General features: G+C 45.3%; 1 protein-coding gene across 1 annotated transcript in view; it reads right to left on the bottom strand.

Moving 5' to 3' along the window:
- Positions 1–3,877: 3,877 nt before the first annotated feature.
- Positions 3,878–21,035, bottom strand: part of LOC103645104 (formin-like protein 16) — a 32,030-nt gene continuing 14,872 nt past the window's right edge. Inside the window, exon 7 of the mRNA XM_020542828.1 lies at positions 3,878–4,159. The gene's annotated coding sequence lies outside the window, so the exon portion shown is untranslated. The remainder of the gene's footprint in view (positions 4,160–21,035) is intronic.

The following is a 21,035-nucleotide window of genomic DNA, read 5'->3' as shown; positions in this document are numbered from 1 at the left end:
TATTGGGAGGACACTGAGAATCTTCCTCACAACATCCGGTTGTGAGATTTGAGTAAGCCCCAATCCATTGACTTCCTCTACAAGAATATTAAGTCGTGAGTACATAGCGTTTGCATTTTCATTAGCAAGCATTTCAAAAGAATTTAACTTTCGCATAGCTATGTGATATCTTTCCTCACGTTCACTTCTAGTTCCTTCGTGTAGAGCACAAATGTCCATCCACAAATCATGAGCATTTTTATGATTCCGAACTCTATTGAACACATCTTTGCAAAGGCCTCTAAAAAGGGTGTTTTTGGCCTTCGCATTCCATTTCTCATAATTGAACTCATCACCTACAAGATTTGTGGGATCTCTAGGTTGGGGAAACCCTTGTGTGGCGGCTTTATAGACACCAATGTCTATAGCCTCTAAGTATGCTTCCATACGAATTTTCCAATAAGGAAAATCGTCACCATCAAAAACGGGAGGAGGTCCATCCCCACCGGACATCGTAACTCTAGCGGTTAAGCTAATCTATGAGCAACAAGGCTCTGATACCAATTGAAAGGATCACGATGCCCAAGAGGGGGGGTGAATTGGGCTTTTCTAAAAATCAACACTAATTAAAACCTAAGCAAGAGCTAAACAAGAGCCCAACTTCACCCCAACAACTAGCACTAAGAAAATAATACTAGAAATGTAACAAGGCTAAAACAATGCTTCAAATACTTGCTAAACAAATACACAAAGTAAATAGCTTGAATTAAGTGCGGAATGTAAAGCAAAGTTTAGAAGACTCCTCCAATTTTTCCCGAGGTATCGAAGAGTCGGCACTCTCCACTAGTCCTCGTTGGAGCACCCGCGCAAGGGTATCGCTCCCCCTTGGTCCTCGCAAGAACCAAGTGCTCACTACGAGATGATCCTTTGCCACTCCGGCGCGGTGGATCCCTCGAGACCGCTTACAAACTTGAGTCGGGTCACCAACAAGATCTTCACGGTGATCACCGAGCTCCCAACGCCACCAAGCCGTCTAGGTGATGCCGATCACCAAGAGTAACAAGCCATAGACTTTCGCTTGACCAAGAGAAGCCTAATGCAAGTGGTGTGTGCTCTAGGTGGCTCTCACTAGCGCTAATGAGGAACAAGCGCGGATTATGATTCTCTAATCTCCTCACTAGGCTTTTGGTGCTTGCAATGCTCTACCAAAGTGCTGGAATAAATGTGGAGTGCAAGACATTGAATATGGTGGGTGGAAGGGGTATAAATAGCCCTCACCCACCAACTAGCCGTTACAGGAAACTTGCTGCGCGATGGCGCACCGGACAGTCCGGTGCGCCACCGGTGCGCCAACGGTGCGCCACCGGTGCGCCAACGGTCACTTCCAACGGCTAGTTCTGACACAGAGCCGTTGGACTCATGGCGCACCGGACAGTGAACAGTCCACTGTCCGGTGCACACCGGACAGTCCGGTGCGATGTCCGGTGTGCCACTAAAATTCATCTCCGAAGGCAGCGCTCTCGGGTTTCTGCGACTGGGAAGGCTCTGCTGTGAACCAGCCTGGTCCCACCTGGCAGAGGGTGCACCGGACAGTCCGGTGCACACCGGACAGTCCGGTGCCCCAAAGCCAGAAACCCTAAGTCTTGTTTTTCAGCTGATTTTCAAATCGGTTTTCGCTCTAACTTGTATGTGAGTTCTAGAGTGACACCTAGCACTGTGTATGAGTGTGATTGTGCACCAACACTACACTAGAACTCTCTTGGTCAAACTACTCATCGACAACCCCTCTTTATAGTACGGCTAAAAGAGAATAAAAGACCTAACTAAATCGCGAGTGTCCACATCTCCTTGACACTCGGACTCCGTAGACCTTCACCTTTTGTTCCGTCGTTTTAGCCGTCGCTTCGAGTTCTTATCTCCGGGATTGCTTTCACATTGTAGTGCTTTTACCTGTCATGTGACCTAACTTACCATTTGTCTCTGCAAAACACACGTTAGTCACATATAATATTACGTTGTCATTAATCACTAAAACCAACCAGGGGCCTAGATGCTTTCACTCGGTGGGACGGCCCAACGCCCGACGTTACCCTGCCTAGTCCCCTCCATAACCTAGCCGCCAGACGTCTTTCTGCACTCTCCTCGGTGGCAGTGCCCGCCTTCTTGGAGCCCGGAGGCTAGAGCCTCGAGTCCTCGACAACACTTGTCCACCACTATCCTCCCCCTCACAGCCTCACTCACCTCGCTGGCTCACCCAACTGTCGAGGTCAACGGATCAATGCTGCTAGCCGCTGCGGCCATCGAAGATGAAAGACTCTTTCTTAGAAAAGACCAGACGTTGTAATAATTAGGTCATGTCATGAACAAGTTGTTCTCTGGTATTCGAGTTGATATTTTCGTGTTGTTTTCTTGTTTTTCTTGCAATTTTCGAGCTACTTTGTTTATCTTCATGCTGCGATTTTGGAATGGGATTTCAAAGAAAATCTGTGCTGGAACACGTGAGAAGGTAGTTGGATCATCAAGTTATTGAATCCCCACATGATGAGCACCTTGAATTGATGGTTTTTCTTGGAACTTCGTTCTAAATGTTATTTTAGGTAAATTGGGCATACTCGAACCCGAAATTGCAGGTACCCGAAATTGCGGATATCATTATTTCAAGGCTGATATCGGGTACCAATATCTATTACCTGAATTTATCAAAATCCAAACTACCCGACCCGAACTAAACGGGTAACACGAACGTCCAGTCTTAGTCTTGATAGATGTGGTTGCTTTTTAATACTCATTATTATTAATATAGCTTATTTTCATAAATCTAGCAAAGACTATAGATAACCTATATGTATACCAAAACATTCAATAATTAGTATTAACCATTGTCGTTGTTCCTTTCACACATAAACCCACAAAGGAAAAAATAGAAAAGAGAAACACAATGCAGGTTGAGTATATTTGAACGGATATGTTTGTATTGTCATTTGATGAAGTACCTGATTAGTATTAGTCGGGAGAACTAATAAATACCCATCATATGAAGTTTTTTAACTTATTAATTATATTATCATTTAAGTATTTTACTTTTCCAATACGAGTAAACATAACTACTAAATTTCTTATTTTTTTAAAAAAAATCAATGTACTGATTTCTAGCTCTCTTTACGTACGTGATGACTTCCTTCCTTATAGCTCGGTAGAGATGCTATTATTGGTGTGTGTAGTCGTGCGCCACTATATCGTCAGTGCACCAAAACCAAAACGGACAATTTGCCCCAATATTTACTCACACCTTGTAGTCTTGCGCCCGTGTGTGAGATCAGATCACACCTACATATCTTACATGAGTAGTTGAGAATTTAGAAAATAAGAGGGTTGATATATGTATGAATCCGCTTATAGTGTCAGCACACACAACAGAAATAGAAATTGCAGTTTCCAAAAACGTGTTTTTTTAAGTACTTACCAAGTTCAGGACAGCACACAGAACTTGCACCAATGAACCGTTGTCTTTCCGGAAGTAGAAATGAGATGCATGCTCAATTTGTCACGAAATCAACTGCTGCTCCGCCTTGAAATAGTGTTCTAATTCCTTATTTTTAATTTTAATTCCGAGTTTGAGTATGTATTAATTGTATACATATTGGACATGATCTTCGTACAATTTAATGATGTATATTCTTCTCTTTTTAATTAATATTGTGATTTTTAGCTGCACTATAGCGTGACAATTAAACACAATCATTTATATATGTATATTCATAAATAAAATGCAAAAATATTATAAAAGCCTAGCTACCCGTACTATTTTGTGCGAGCCACCTTCCTAGTATTAGATTTATAAAGCGGGTTGCCTCGCTACTTCTCATATTAGATTTGTGTCAGATTAGCATATCCGCACTGAACTCAAATTTTGCCATCAATCGATTGAAAATAAAGGTAGATATATATTCAAGAGATTAGCCCTTAATTGTTGGCAATCAGTCAACCGTTTGAGCAAAATTACTTGTGGATGGACTGTGTAACTGAAAACAGCCACAAACCTGGATGGAATATAAAATACGGCCAGTGTGTGTGGTTGACACCGAGAATCAAAATAGAAACGTTGGGTGCTAAAGGGGCAGACGACGAATGCCTCCATTTGATGTCGATCTCCACGCGGACTCAACTGCTCCTCTGCTCCCTGCGAGAAAAGGTTCTGTTTTTTTATTTTATTTTTTAATTCCGAATCTGAGTATGTATTAATTGTATGTGTATTGGATATGAACTAGAACGTGAGCTTTGGGACCTTCATACAGGCGTACAATGCCCACAAAGGACGCTCGTGTGCCAATACTGCCATTTTGCACAGCCAAGAACAAATGGTTTTGAGGAGTGGGATGGGCTGAAGTTGCCATGCTATAGAGGGGACAATATCAACGCGGATGCATTCGGTGAGAAGTCAAGATTACCATATCCACACCGCATGAAAAATGTATACCCACAGGCTGCAGCTACACTGAATCTGTTGCGGGCGTCCGCAACTGGAGGTTATGTTGCAATGCAGAGGGTAGCACAATGGAACTTTAATTTCACCGAGCACAGTGAACAAGGTGACGGGCACATGGAGTGTAAAGCCCTAAAATTTGCATAAGGTAAAATAATAATAATAATAAAATAAATAAATACGTGCATTCATATAAAAAATGTTTTGGGAATTAATTGAATTCCCCTTCTTTGTGCATACTCAATTTAGGGAAATAAGTAAATAAAAAAATAAATATATATATACATAATTGTAGCTCATGCAGTTAAAAGAATTTGAATTTTTGAATGAAAGATAAACTGAACTGGAAATTTGAATTTGGAATAGAAAGAGGATACTGGAAAAGGAAGAGAAAGGAAAAAGAAAAAAAACAGAAAACCCCCTCTTGGGCTGAGTCTTCCCTCTCCTCGGCCCAAATCCCACTTCACCACGCGCGCCGGCTCGTTGCTGCCACTGCGATGCAGGCCCCGCGTGTCAGACAAACCATCCGCACCGCGAGTGCCCACACCACCATGTGCACCGACAACACAGCCCCTCTGTTAGCCGCTGACTGTGGGCCCCTATCGTCGGCTCTATCCTCACCAACGGGGCGCGCGAACCGGGTCTTCCGCCGGCGACTCCGGACCTTCTCAACTACCTCCGCTCCTTGCCGCGGATCGCTAGGGAGTCCGGCCCAACCCCGTGGAATCTATAAGCTGGGCAGCTGGTTTCCCCCTTCTCTACCCTCTTCGTAGGTTCGACTACCATAGACATAACCATGCGCAGGAGGGGGGGAATCGTCGTTGCAAGACCCTGGACATCGCCGGTGTCGCTCGAGCTTCGTCGCGCGATTCGGTTGTGTCATCGCGCCATTGTGCTCCTGTGGTGGCTCCCCATCGTCACGAACCTCCCGGAATGCTCATGAGGGCACGAGGTGGCGACTGTGACCTTGAGGACTCGTCGGAAGTTGGAGTTTGGGCGGAGCGCACCGTCACGGGGGTCTGGGTCACCGCACTGCTATCCTCCGGTGAGAATCCCCTCACAGCCCTTACCTTCACCTCTACGTGATTTAGCATCGAGTGCGGTAGATCGTAGTGCGCCTGGGGCTAGCAATTTGTGGCCGGAGCCTGGGCGCCGCCGCGGTGCTGCATAACACCGTGAGCCCTGCCCAAATCCCAGCACCTCCAACGCTAAACCCACCATTCACATGTTCGCCCTAACCTCCACACCACGTAGCACGTTTTGGATCATAGTCTCGTGCTTGGCAGGGGAAACTTGGGTGCTCGGATCTGCGCAGCTGTGGTTGGGGCATGGCGCCGTCGCCCAGCTCGGGGGAGGGAAGAAGATAACGCTGTGGCCATCGATCTGATATTCTACGGTCGAGATTATACCCTAGATACTGATTCGACCGAGTCAATCTGCGGCGTTCGATTCAGATCTGACGGGAGCTATTCGATCTGGTCATTACTAAATTTGAATCATCCATCGGGGATCCGATGGCCAGGGTCACTCGTGGGGTTGAGGGGCGTCGGATCTAATCTGAGCCATCCAAATCGGATCCAACGGCTCATCTCCACCGATACCCCTTCGGCCGACGACTTTGCATAAGAGCCCTCCTAAAATTAGGAAACCAACCCGCAGTCCGTCCTGTGGTTGCCTGTGTCTTAGTGCAAATTGCGTCAGGGCCCCTGCATTTCCTGAATTTTGACGCACAATCCAAAAACAGTAAAAACTGAGAAGTAATATTAGAAACTGATTTTTTATCACAAAAATAATTCTAGAAACTTGGAAATTTTATATCTAATTCATTTTAATTCCAAATGGATCCATTCTAATTTCTATAATTTTGTAATAATATTGTTTATCACCTATTGCCACTGATTTGTTATGAAAGCCACTTTAAAAATGTATTCCTTAATTAATCTTGTATCAAATACATGAAACCTTAGGAAATTCATAACTTCTTCGTTTTAAATCCGATTTGATCCGTCCAAGTTGCGTTAGTCTCGTAAAAATGCGTAGATCATTATTACGCAGTTTTATTATTATGATTGGTGTGATGTTAATTTTGTCTATACCATGTTTGTTCGTATTGCTACGTCTAGCGCGAGGTTTCGAGGATCTGAAGAATCACCCTGGTAACTGGAATCTCAAGTGCCAGGCAAGTTGTGCCCTTGATCACTTCTTTTTACCCACTCATGTTCTAATTAATCATAATGATCTGCATAGGTTAATTTTGATGGGACCCAATAGGTTACCCTAGTTTGATTATCTTTATACCTTGTTTACCACTGAACTTTTTGGGTAGTACTTGCTAGTGCTTTATGTGGTTTTGGGTATGAAGATACATTATCCATGATCACACTTTTATTATCTGTTTATTATCACTATTCATGATAAGATCATTATGTTAATTGGAACATGGAGCGACCACCCGGGAAAACAGTGCTACCACAAGGGTTTATGGACGCCCTTGGCTGATTAATTAGGAAAGCTAGTGGAGGACTACCTTACCCGAAAGGGGCAAGGGCAGTAGGGGAGTGGTCAGTGTAGGGAGGTCCTTGGTTGATTTTGCTGCGATGGCGGTCAGGCAAGAACCCTGCATTGGATCTTCCTATAAACTGTAGCGGGTTTTCTGAAGCTAGTGGAACTTTGTAAAGGCCTCGTAGTGTTACCCTGCCTCGCCTCCTCGGTAGAGGTGCATGGGAAGTCGCGATCCCTTGGCAGATGGGTAACATGACTTGTGGGTAAAGATGTGCAACCTCTGCAGAGTGTAAAACTGGTATACTAGCCGTGCTCACGGTCATGAGCAGCTCGGACCCTCACATGATTAAATTATGGAACTAAATTCAATTTGTCATATGCATTGCATCGCAGGTGATGTTGTTACTTTTGTTCTACTACTTAATTGGGTTGGTATTTACTTATACTTAGTAATTGCTAATAAAATTTTGTCCAACTTTAAAAGCAATACTCAGCTTTAACCATCCTCTTTGGTAAGCCTTACACTACACATGAGCTCCCACCTTTGGCGAGTTTATTCACATTATTCCCCACAACTTGTTGAGCGATGAACGTATGTGAGCTCACTCTTGCTGTCTCACACCCCCCCCCCCCACAGGTCAAGAACAGGTACCACAGGATGAGGCGCATGGAGGATGCTGTGACGAGTTCGTGAGAGGTCTAGGCCGTCGTCTTCCAGTCAACTTTGGGTTGCTGGACCGTTATCTCCTTATAATGTAATTATTTATTTATTTTGTATAAAACTCCTATTATATAGTAAAGATGTGACATTCGATCATGTGCCATGATTCATCATATGTGTGAGACTTGGTCCCAGCACAACTGGTGATTATGTTCGCGCCCGGGTGTTGGTGCCCCTAAACCCCGGGTGTGACAGAAGTGGTATCAGAGGAATGTTGACTGTAGGACGAAACCTAGATAGAACTGGACAACCATTGTCTACTTACCTTTGCTACTCTGATTCTTTTCTAAACTTTTCTTAATATTTTCTCATCTATTTCCGCTTTACTCTGATTATTCTTACCTTTTCTTTCTAAATACAAATGTGGATTTCACACTTTGAAATCCTGTACCTAAAGTGACCTTTAGGAATAGGAGACCTACTCTTAGGGAAAAAAATCAAAACTATTTTTATAAATATTTATGTACTTGAGTGTTTGTTCTTATGATACTTGTATGATTTGGATCTTTGATTGAGTGTGATGGGTTGTGGAGTAATGTCCACAATTACATCTACATATATATAATGCTTATAAAACTAACTAGACAAACTAGATTATCCCTCATTAAAATATCTAGCCTAACAATATCTATCTCATCTTAAAAAGATTCTATCCTACACTCATAGATCCATCTTATCTTAACAGATACTCTATCTTGAAAAGATTTTATCTTATCCTAACAAATTTAACTGACCTCAAGAGATTCTACCTTATCCTTATGGATTCATCTTGCCCTAATTAGCATATTGATCCCACTCCAGAATAACAACCCTGATCTAATCCAAATTTGAGTTACTTAAATAAGTTAGATAATGTTGGCGATAAAACTTAGGCCTTAATTCTATAAACATATCTTACCCTAAATTAATACCTTGGACTAACTCGTCCGTAAACAACAACCTAACCTACATCATAGGTTGCCTAACCCATTTGTTCAAAAAGCAAAGTAAAACTCTACTCAAACCTACCTACCTCGGCTATCCTAACTATATGTACTTAACTCGGATGGCAACTTCAAGAAGAAATGTCAAAGATGACCAACCACGTCCAAAAAAAAGGATAAGCATCAACTCAAGTCTTCAAAGATCAAGTTGGATCGCCAGAGGAATCAAGATCCAGAGTTCAGGATGAAGTCTTTCCTTATTATACACCCTTGCCACAACCTATACTTTCCATAACCGTACCTCATCTGAACTAATAGATGGCTAGACATACAATATTCATATTTTCTAAGTCGTCTACTAACAGTTATATAAAAACTTGAACAAAATTTTGATTCCCAAAACCAAACGAGAAACTAAAATTCGAAACCAAACATATGGTATCCCTTTTCTTACAAATCTCGAGGGCGAGATTTCTGTTAGGGGGGTAGGATTTGTAAAGCCCTAAAATTTGCATAAGGTAAAATAATAATAATAATAATAAAATAAATAAATGTGTGCATTCATATAAAAATTGTTTTGGGAATTAATTGAATTACCCTTCTTTGTGCATACTCAATTTAGGGAAATAAGTAAATAAAAAAATAAATATATATATATACATAATTATAGCTCATGCAGTTAAAAGAATTTGAATTTTTGAATGAAAGATAAACTGAACTGGAAATTTGAATTTGGAATAGAAAGAGGATACTGGAAAAGAAAGAGAAAGGAAAAAGAAAAAAACAGAAAACCCCCTCTTGGGCTGAGTCTCCCCTCTCGGCCCAAATCCCACTTCACCACGCGCGCCGGCTCGTTGCTGCCACTGCGATGCGAGCCCCGTGTGTCAGACAAACCATCCGCACCGCGCGCGCCCACACCACCGTGTGCACCGACAACGCAGCCCCTCTGTTAGCCGCTGACTGTGGGCCCCTATCGTCGGCTCTATCCTCACCAACGGGGCGCGCGAACCGGGTCTTCCGCTGGTGACTCCGGACCTTCTCAACTACCTCCGCTCCTTGCCACGGATCGCTAGGGAGTCCGACCCAACCCCGTGGAATCTATAAGCTGGGCAGCTGGTTTCCCCCTTCTCTGCCCTCTTCGTAGGTTCGACTACCATAGACATAACCATGCGCAGGAGGGGGGGAATCGTCGTTGCAAGACCCCGGACATCGCCGGTGTCGCTCGAGCTTCGTCGCGCGATTCGGTTGTGTCATCGCGCCATTGTGCTCCTGTGGTGGCTCCCCATCGTCACGAACCTCCCGGAATGCTCATGAGGGCACGAGGTGGCGACTGTGACCTTGAGGACTCGTCGAAAGTTGGAGTTTGGGCGGAGCGCACCGTCACGGGGGTCTGGGTCACCGCACTGCTATCCTCCGGTGAGAATCCCCTCACAGCCCTTACCTTCACCTCTACGTGATTTAGCATCGAGTGCGGTAGATCGTAGTGCGCTTGGGGCTAGCAATTTGTGGCCGGAGCCTGGGCGCCGCCGCGGTGCTGCATAACACCGTGAGCCCTGCCCAAATCCCAGCACCTCCAACGCTAAACCCACCATTCACATGTTCGCCCTAACCTCCACACCACGTAGCACGTTTTGGATCATAGTCTCGTGCTTGGCAGGGGAAACTTGGGTGCTCGGATCTGCGCAGCTGTGGTTGGGGCATGGCGCCGTCGCCCAGCTCGGGGGAGGGAAGAAGATAACGCTGTGGCCATCGATCTGATATTCTACGGTCGAGATTATACCCTAGATACTGATTCGACCGAGTCAATCTGCGGCGTTCGATTCAGATCTGGCGGGAGCTATTCGATCTGGTCATTACTAAATCTGAATCATCCATCGAGGATCCGATGGCCAGGGTCACTCGCGGGGTTGAGGGGCGTCGGATCTAATCTGAGCCATCCAAATCGGATCCAACGGCTCATCTCCACCGATACCCCTTCGGCCGACGACTTTGCATAAGAGCCCTCCTAAAATTAGGAAACCAACCCGCAGTCCGTCCTGTGGTTGCCTGTGTCTTAGTGCAAATTGCGCCAGGGCCCCTGCATTTCCTGAATTTTGATGCACAATCCAAAAACAGTAAAAACTGAGAAGTAATATTAGAAACTGATTTTTTATCACAAAAATAATTCTAGAAACTTGGAAATTTTATATCTAATTCATTTTAATTCCAAATGGATCCATTCTAATTTCTATAATTTTGTAATAATATTGTTTATCACCTATTGCCACTGATTTGTTATGAAAGCCACTTTAAAAATGTATTTCTTAATTAATCTTGTATCAAATACATGAAACCTTAGGAAATTCATAACTTCTTCGTTTTAAATCCGATTTGATCTGTCCAAGTTGCGTTAGTCTCGTAAAAATGCGTAGATCATTATTACACAATTTTATTATTATGATTGGTGTGATGTTAATTTTGTCTATACCATGTTTGTTCGTATTGCTACGTCTAGCGCGAGGTTTCGAGGATCTGAAGAATCACCCTGGTAACTGGAATCTCAAGTGCCAGGCAAGTTGTGCCCTTGATCGCTTCTTTTTACCCACTTATGTTCTAATTAATCATAACGATCTGCATAGGTTAATTTTGATGGGACCCAATACGTTACCCTAGTTTGATTATCTTTATACCTTGTTTACCACTGAACTTTTTGGGTAGTACTTGCTAGTGCTTTATGTGGTTTTGGGTATGAAGATACATTATTCATGATCACACTTTTATTATCTGTTTATTATCATTGTTCATGATAAGATCATTATGTTAATTGGAACATGGAGCGACCACCCGGGAAAACAGTGCTACCACAAGGGTTTATGGACGCCCTTGGCTGATTAATTAGGAAAGCTAGTGGAGGACTACCTTACCCGAAAGGGGCAAGGGCAGTAGGGGAGTGGTCAGTGTAGGGAGGTCCTTGGTTGATTTTGCTGCGATGGCGGTCAGGCAAGAACCCTGCATTGGAGCTTCCTATAAACTGTAGCGGGTTTTCTGAAGCTAGTGGAACTTTGTAAAGGCCTTGTAGTGTTACCCTGCCTCGCCTCCTCGGTAGAGGTGCATGGGAAGTCGCAATCCCTTGGCAGATGGGTAACATGACTTGTGAGTAAAGATGTGCAACCTCTGCAGAGTGTAAAACTGGTATACTAGTCGTGCTCACGGTGATGAGCAGCTCGGACCCTCACATGATTAAATTATGGAACTAAATTCAATTTGTCATATGCATTGCATCGCAGGTGATGTTGTTACTTTTGTTCTACTACTTAATTGAGTTGGTATTTACTTATACTTAGTAATTGCTAATAAAATTTTGTCCAACTTTAAAAGCAATGCTCAGCTTTAACCATCCTCTTTGGTAAGCCTTACACTACACATGAGCTCCCACCTTTGGCGAGTTTATTCACATTATTCCCCACAACATGTTGAGCGATGAACGTATGTGAGCTCACTCTTGCTGTCTCACACCCCCCACAGGTCAAGAACAGGTACCACAGGATGAGGCGCATGGAGGATGCTGTGACGAGTTCGTGAGAGGTCTAGGTCGTCGTCTCCCAGTCAACTTTGGGTTGCTGGACCGTTGTCTCCTTATAATGTAATTATTTATTTATTTTGTATAAAACTCCTATTATATAGTAAAGATGTGACATTCGATCCTGTGTCATGATTCATCATATGTGTGAGACTTGGTCCCAGCACACCTGGTGATTATGTTCGCGCCCGGGTCTTGGTGCCCCTAAAACCCGGGTGTGACATGGAGTTGGCTCTGGTGTTGGACTTGTGGGCACCGACTTTGGCACTGGCCTTGTTCTCATTTGGTCAGGGCTTGGTGTGGCTGTTGGCCTTGTTACCTCTGGTCTGGGTGCTGTCACCAGTGGCCAAGATAATTTCACAAACTTTGTTTGAGATCCTAGTGGTCATGCAAAGCACAGCTTGAGGGCAAGCTGTATTTCAAGCGGTGGGAAATATCAGCATACTCCTCATCGACCTTCTTGCTAACGAGCGGACCATGGACATCGTAGTCCTCACCGCCGGGTAATCAGGTGAGAGCCTTGCAGTTTTCACTTTTCTTCAGTAACCTGTGCAGCGTGCACTGAAGCACCTGTTCTGTTTCTCTATCAGTTGATCGTACTGATGACAACAGGGTAGATAACTAGCTTCAATATTGTGTAGTATTGCTCATTTGCAAGTTTGGTGTTCGCTGCAACAAGTTGGTAAAATTGTTCCTGCAAGTTACATGACCAATAGACCAAGTGTTGTACTGATGACAACTGAATTTGTAACTCCTTATTGTGACTGTAGTTCAGATGTTGAGAGACCTCTGTAGCTTTGAATTTGTGTTTTAGATTATAAGTTTTGAGAACGCAGTTGTTTCAGGTAGTATGATGTACTTGGGTTTTTTGGGTTCGATTTGTGTTCAAGAGAATTCACTTGGTACCATGTCAGTTCAAAAAAAAATTATGCCAATACACTGATTCACTGCCCAGAAGTTTAACTGTTTATAACTTGTCAACCAATTTGTTGATCCTGTACTGAATTGCTTATTTTGAGCTGTTGCAGCCGTTGCAACACAATGCATGTGGCCTAGCACCTATGTCCTAAGTCCTAACTGTGTCCCTATGTTTTCCTTGTTCCATTGTTGCTCAGGGTCAGGAGTTGGTGTATCCAGATGTTGATGCGTAGAGGAATACGAGAGCATGACTTCTGACAATAGCATCAAGGTGCATCTTCTTCAGAAATCGAATGTATCATTGCTCCGGATACAGTGAGGTTTTGGTAGTAGGTTCGATTGTTGATCTTTCAGTTTGAGAAATTGAGAACTGCTGAAAGCATTACATGGAAACAATGTTGGATCAATTTTGCACAGTTCAGAACTGTTGAAAGCATTACATGGAAACAATGCTGGATCAATTTTGCACAGTGACATTGGTTGTAATTGCTACCTTTCTGTTTGGTGAATACTGATACATACTGGTGTTTTATGAACTGAAAGTCGCAGCTCTACGACCTTTTCTCGATTTACCGTCAGGAAATGAGAGGAAAATAATGCTGAAAAAACACGATTACTAGACAGATAGTGCACATTTTTAGAACGTGTAATCTGTGCTGTCTTTTGAGACAAACAAGTACACAGTTGATGTCAGGCGACCAAATGATAACTTGTTGCTTTTACAAGCACAACTACAATTTGCTACCCAAAGATACAATTTACAGGAACAACTAAACCTGCACGTGCAGCTGATCAGCAGGAAGAATCGCAATAAGTTTGCAGCAGGAATTGCAACAAGTGAGAACGGAGCAATGTGAGCATGGCATTCGGTACCTCACGCTCTCGCCCCAACGGGTGTCGCTAGTCTACGCCGGCCACGCCGCCGTCCAGGGAGCTTATGACGCGGTGGAGCAGGGCGACGTCCTCTGGGTGCCCGTCAGGGTGGCGTTGGACATCAGGGTGGTTGGCGTCGATGTCCTCATGCTTCACGTCTCGAACCGCCTCGGCGCCTCCTCCGCGCCACCCCCTGGGACCCCACCTTGGGATCCCCCGTCTATTTAGACATCAACAACGCGGTCACGATGATGCAGTGGGAGGTCGAGGCCATCACCCTGAGACAGGCGTCGTCGGCCCTTCCACGCCCAACCGAGGTGAGCTCGACGTCCACTTTCCTTGCAATCCCTTCTGTTGATTTGGGCGCTGTAACATCCCAGTTTTCATCCCAAGGTTAGAAACCCTAAACTCCTAACCCCCCCCATTATTTTCTCCTAAGACCTCATCTCATGAAGCATTTTATTCATCATATGCATACACCATGATTACTAGTAACTAACATATAATACTTCATTTTGGTACCTAACAAATATAGATGTATATTTGTTTAAAGGAGAAAAGGGATTAAGGAAAAGAAAAGAGAAAAGAAAAAGGAAAAGGAAAATCCCTCTCCCCCTCTTGGCTGGGCCGGATCCGACCCAAGCTCCCCCCCCCCTCTCTTGTGCGCCCGCACTTCTCCCTCCGCTTGCGGCCCACGCGGCCCATCCGCCCGCGCTCGCGCCGCGCTCTCCCATCTCCCGCTGACCGCTCGGCCCCACCAGTCAGCCACGCCCGCCCCCTCTTCCTCGCGCCCGCTCTTCCACTGGCAGACGGGCCCCGCTCATCAGTCCCTTCTCCCTCACCCGAGATCGGCCATCGACGCGATCGTCGCCGGCCACCATCCGCCCCGTCTCCTCACCATTACTCGCTCACAAGTAAGACTTGGCGCCTTGCATCCCCACGCACTGTGACCGGGTGACCACTCGCCACCGCCTGCACCGAGCCGTCCCGTCGCCACCACTGTACTGCCATTATCGCCGCCTCAGCGTGCCTCGCCGGTGCCCGACGGCCTCCACCCTTTCCTCCCGGACGCCTATAAAAGGGTCGCCCCGAGCCCCTCATCTCCTCGCACCGGCCTCGGCCATCCCTCACCCCTCCCCCGAGCTCAATCGAGCCGGCGCCGCCGCGCTCTCCCTCCGCTCCGGTGAGTTCCCCCTCCCCTCTCTAGTAGCCTAAGGTCCAATTAAGTTAGCTCACGAACTTTACCACCTCTCCACGATCCCGAGGCACCACTTCGCCTCCCCCGTCACGCCTAGTGGCCTCACAGGCGATCACGTCGCCGCGAAGCCCGCCACCTCCTCGTGGTCAGTCCCTCCCAGTGCGCCACCAGCTAAATTTGTCCCGCCGCCGTGTTCGCCTGGGTCTAGCCGCGCTAGCCCACCTCCCCGACCCTTGAGAACCGGAACCACGGCGGAGAACCGACGCGGAACCTCGTCGGCGGTCGATTTTCCCCGACCCCCCCCCCCCCCGTCAGCCGGCCGACGCCATCGGCCCTCCCCCTTTCTCTGACGCGTGGGTCCGCGCCCGCGGCGTCCGCCCGCGCCGTCTCCCCTCCTCGTGGGCCGTCTGGACTAGCTCGCCCGCGGCGCTGCGTGCCCGCCGCTGGGCCGAAATCCCCCCCGGCCCAGCTAACCGAGAATCCCCTCTCTTTTTCCTTTTCCTATTTTCACATATATGTATATATGTTGATATTTTATGCACTAAAAATTCTTTAAGTCACAAAATAATAATACTTAGAACTTGACACACTATATTAGCCAAAAATGTTTGATGTATTGTTATTGCCTGTTTTTGCAAGGCGGAGAAGGGTCCGACCCTCCGGAAATTGTAGCTCCGGAAGAAGGGCAGGAGCCCGACCTCCCGGAAATAGATCTTTCGTGCCAAGAGAACTTCGACGAAGGCAAGTTTATTCTTCCCTTGATGCATAAATTACCTACTCTTTCTACCACTGCCTAAGCCAGGAATACGGGTTGGAATCTATGCATTGTGAGACGAGTGATAGTCTGCATTAAAGAATATCTTTTGGGTACAAAAACGTGGGTCGAGGCAATAGTGGTTTTTCTAAAAAGAGAAATGTTTTCAAAGAAGTGTATGATGAAGGGTATTCACCCTTATCACCAACTGAGTGGGATGATCAGGGACTCCCTGGTTTAGGGGAGGGCCTCAAGTGTTGGCTCAGCCGGGTTAGGTGTGAGCATGAAGGATCGTCCCCTCATATAAGGACCGATTTGTCATCCTTCACTACTTGTACTCATGACAAGTACAACCACTCGAGACTGTATGGACAGTCACTAAATCTGAACTTGTACGGTCCAAACCCTCAAGGTTATGATGGCTGGGGAGCACCGGGAGGATAAGGAAGGGGAATGTTTTGTCCGGTTTGGGCATGGTGGTGGCCTGACTCCTTCCGGTATAATCATTAAGGTAAGGACGTGAAAGGAAGGAAAGAGTTTCGAATTCGGGTCTCATTGGCCATGAGACCGCAGAGCCAGACTAGTGGGTAAAGTGTACACCTCTGCGTAAAGTTTGAAACTTATTCGAATAGTCTGTGTCCACTGGTATGGACGAGTCTAGTGTGGTATGGCAATTAGTGTTTTGATCTTCGTAAAAGGGAAAGTGTGTGGGTGTTTTTGGAAATAAAAACTAAGCCACGGGAGCGGGAAGCTCAGTGGTGGTCGAGTGTGAAAATGTGCTTCTCCTCTCTTTTGGGTAAAACATCAAGTATCGCCTTTCTCTGAAAAAGAAATGAGTGACTTCATCTCCACCATACCAAGCATGTACCATATAGGCCTCTCTCTCTTTACAGGCGGGATGGGCTGCGGAATACCTAGTGTATTCACCCAGATTTATCTATGTTTTTCGGCAGCTGAAGACTTCTTTTCTGCTATGTTCGACTAGAAGGGGGTTGTGTATGCACCCAGTCTGTCTGTGGCTTGGGCTAGATGATCTTCCACTGTGCTATGTTTCCAAGCTCGCTAGAGCTTGTATTTTGGTATTGTAATAACTATTATTCGAGACTCTTTACTATTTGAAGAAATGAATGTGTTTACTAGCCTCCTAGGACTAGTAATTGTATCACATTTGAGTCCCAAAGGATCGGGATGCTTCAGACACGCAGCTCATGGTTCTTGCATTCTTGCCTAGTCATTTTGCACGAAGACGCCAACTAATGAGACTTGATGATCCGTGTTCCTCCGTTGTTACTGAAGCTGCCAGTTAATTGTCAACCTATTGATCTTGTCACTGAACTGTATCAGTATCACAGTTTTTCCTTGTTACCCTTGAATCCAGTTGTGTTTGTCACTTGCCAGCCAGTGTGTTGACTTTGTTGTCGAATGTCTTTTTTACCCTTGTAATTGTTGTGCCACAATGCATATGTTGTTAGTGCCTAACTCTATGTTGTCATCTTGTGAATTCAGGTGCTTCGGCGTTGCAGCAGCCCAATGTTGATGCAATGTAGAGGAATAGGGAAAGTGAGACTTTTGTCAACAACATCACAGTTCATATCTTCAGAAAACCGAACATGTTGTTGCTTCTGTTAGAATGAGATGAGGAATGACTATACTTCCTTTGTTGCGATAGGTTCAGAAAACTCAACAAGCCTTCTGTTTTTGGTAGTAGGTTCGTTGCCTTATTGCAGTGCTTGAATTGACATAGGTGTTTCACAACTTCAAAATTGCTTCTTAATATAATGAGGCGCAGTTCTCCTGCGTTTTTCGAAAAAAAAACTTCAAAATTGCTAAAAGCATCGTGTGCTTCAACGATTTGGATAGTAGATGTGGTTGTGGTTCGCACCTTCCTTTTCATACATTCAGGGAATGAAAGGAATTTAACTCTGAGAGAAGTAAAGTTCCTCTGAGAGAATTTAACTCCAACCGAGCCCACCGCCTTGAAATTCCTTGCCCCAGCCTCGGCGTCCCTTGCCCTGTTGCCTAAGCGTAACCGTCCAACGAACTTGCTCTGCCTCACAGCAGCAAGCAGGTAATAGAGAAGCCTCCGCTCGCCGCCAGATAGTCGTCGCCGCTGCTGCACAGGTGCATGACACGCTGCAGCAGTTCCCGGAGCGGGCGTACGTGCGGCTGCGGAGCGAGGTGCACGGTGGGTACTTCCACGCCGACGAGGACGGGGTGGGTGTGTCCCTACGCTGGCGCCGCCACAGGTCGGTGCACGCGGTGTGGCAGGTGCAGCGGATCCTCCATGACAGCACCACCTACGTCCTCCTCCACAGCGCCACCTACGGCCGGTACCTCGCGGTCTCGCCCACCCGGCGCCGTCGGGGCACAGCGGCCACCGCGTCGTCCAGGGGGATACGGCGAGTGGGGTCTGGACCCCATCCTGTGGAAGCCCATCGGCCCGGGGCACGCCGGCTACGTCTTCCTGCGCCACGTCTCCAACCGCCTCCTCCGCGCCAACCGCAGTAGGTTCTGGTTCTAGCACTCGAGCGTCTCCGTCGACGACTTCGACAACCAGAGCACGATGATGCATTGGATGGTCGAGGCCGTCACACCGAGACCCGCCCCGCCGGTCCTTCGGCCTTCAACTCTAGTGAGCTCGCCGTCCACATTCCTTGGCTCTCCTTGCGTTGATTTGGGCGGGAGCAGGGGTTTTGCCTTTTTGGAGCACTAACGCTGGATGTTTATTGTCTGTGTCGGTTTTACAAGAACTGCAAAAATGTGATGATTGTGTTTCTTGTACGTGTCCGTTTCCAGGCAAATTCTTTCTCAAAAAAAAGTTTCCAGGCAAATTTTGAAGTCGTGTGGGTCTCTTATGTAGGGAGCAGTAGGGTTCCGGGTTCTTGAATCCTTGCTTCCCTGCACTTTGGTATGCTTTACGGAAGAATGTTGAACCAAATTAGTACTTCTTACCTTCCCATCCCATTCGGAGACCTAAAATTTACGTGCCTTCTTGAGAACTTACTCAACAATGGTTATTGTTTGTCATATGTTGATCTTGTCAGATAACGGTGTGTTGTACATTTGATTCAGTATCTCTTGGTTGATCACAATCAATGTTGATTGCCTGTTTGTGAACATCTTGTTCCCATTACAATGTGTATTCAAAACTAGCTTTTGTGATGATTGATGATTACATTCCCTCGGGATCAAATTTGTGCCAAGATTACCCACTTTTCTGGTTGGATTTTTGAATTTCATATGGAGCAGTAGAGTTTTCTAGGTTCTTGAATCCTGTTAATGTAGTTTTCAGTTCTTGGTCATTTCTTGCAATATCTTGTTTCTGAACATTTTTGTTCCCCATCATGATGTCCAGAGTTGTCTGTTTCTGAACAAAACTAGCCATTATTAAGAATTGTTTAGAAATCAAAACCAGTGTTATAGTTGTCTACTTGTTCAGATTTTCTTACACACAGTGTTCCGTCGTGTGACAGAGTTATCTGTTTCTGAACACCTTGTTCCCACTACAATGTGTATTCAAAACTAGAGCTTTTGTGATGACTGATGATAACATTCCCTTGGGATCAAATTTGTGCCAAGATTACCCACTTCTGTGGTTGGAATTTTGAAATCATGTAGGTAAAGCTCATATGGAAGAGTAGAGTTTTCTGGATTCTTCAATCCTTGCTCCCCTGCATTTTGTTTGCTTATGGGAGGAATTCTTGACCAAATTTGTCCATTTCGCCTTCCCATTTCTTTCGAAATTCTGTCTGTTGTACATTTGAATAATTTTAGAGTTATTTTTCATAGTTTTTAGTTCTTGGTCATTTCTTGTCAGATCATGTTTCTTAACATTTTGTGTAGGTACACTTCATATGGAGCGGTAAAGTTTTCTACGTTCTTGAATCATGCTCATATAGTTTCCAGTTTTGATCATTTTTTGCAATATCCTATTTATGAACATTTTTGTTCACTATCATGGTGTCCAGAGTTGCCTATTTCTGAAAAAAAATAGTCATTATTAAGAATTATACACAAATCAAAACCAGTGCTATAGTTGTCTACTTGTTCATGTTTCGTAACACACGAGTGTTCCGTCGTGTGACAGATTAATCGAGGAGGCTTACGCGGCCTGTTGCTACTGCATCAGGAACCCATGGTGCTGCAGCGGACGATCTGGTACGTGCAGGCGGACAATCTTGGCAACTTCAACCTGAACCCGAACGGTTGGCCCTCGTTCGAGTTCCATGGTCAATCTGTGTTCAATCTGAATCATGTTTTTTTAGTAAAATTTCAGTAGGGGCAAACCACTCTTGTTTTCCTTCAAAAAAAAGGAAAATGGTCAAGGTAGTGAATATGAATTTTGCTAACTGATGAATGTTGACTACCTTGATTTGATACATACTTGGTTGTGTGTCCTGCCAAAAATTATGTGTTGAAAAACTTTGTATCCCCTGCGTAGCTCAAGTGAAGGTGCGACTGTTGGAGGAAGACAACAATGCAGGGAAGTTTGGGTTCTACAGCTACTGCCTTAAGTGTCATAAGGTTGCCAAAGAAGAGCACCTTAGGCATCAAGATGTTATTATCCCTTTTGCGTGGCACAAGGGAAAGTTGGTAGCATGGGTGATTGGCAAAGAGACTTGGTCTAGCAGCTTTCATGATATTCAGGTAATCATATACTTTAGACACTAAGTATTAGTAAAACAAGGCACCATAAAAGAGGATTCAATTGTTTTTACATGCTTACCTGTGATGCACACTTGTAGGGTCTTATGAGTTTCCGTTCTTCTATCGATCGCTCATTCCTCCTGCACCAGCCAAAAGATTGTAGATGCACATCATGCAAGGATTTGATGTCTACTAAACAGCTTTATGGTTGCTTAATCTCCTACTACTCAATTAACTGTTGGGTGAGCTAGCTGTTCTGTTTGCAACATTACGATAATGCTTAGTTATGTTTAAATTTCTGCTATGTGATACACTACGGTAATGCTTGCAAGATGGAGGGAGGGGGCGGTGAATTTGCTGAGGTGCGGGTCGCTGAGACACTGCTGGCAACGGACTTCGAGTGTTCTACATATGTTGTCTGTCTCACTTGACACACTGAATTCTCAGAGCTTGAGAAAGTGTTGCTGCAAGTGAGGCA

The sequence above is a fragment of the Zea mays genome, chromosome 1, assembly GCF_902167145.1.
Source record: "Zea mays cultivar B73 chromosome 1, Zm-B73-REFERENCE-NAM-5.0, whole genome shotgun sequence".
In the NCBI taxonomy this organism is placed as follows: Eukaryota; Viridiplantae; Streptophyta; class Magnoliopsida; order Poales; family Poaceae; genus Zea; species Zea mays.
The sequence above is the reverse complement of the archived record's forward strand: the minus strand, read 5'-3'. Positions and strand labels throughout refer to the sequence as shown.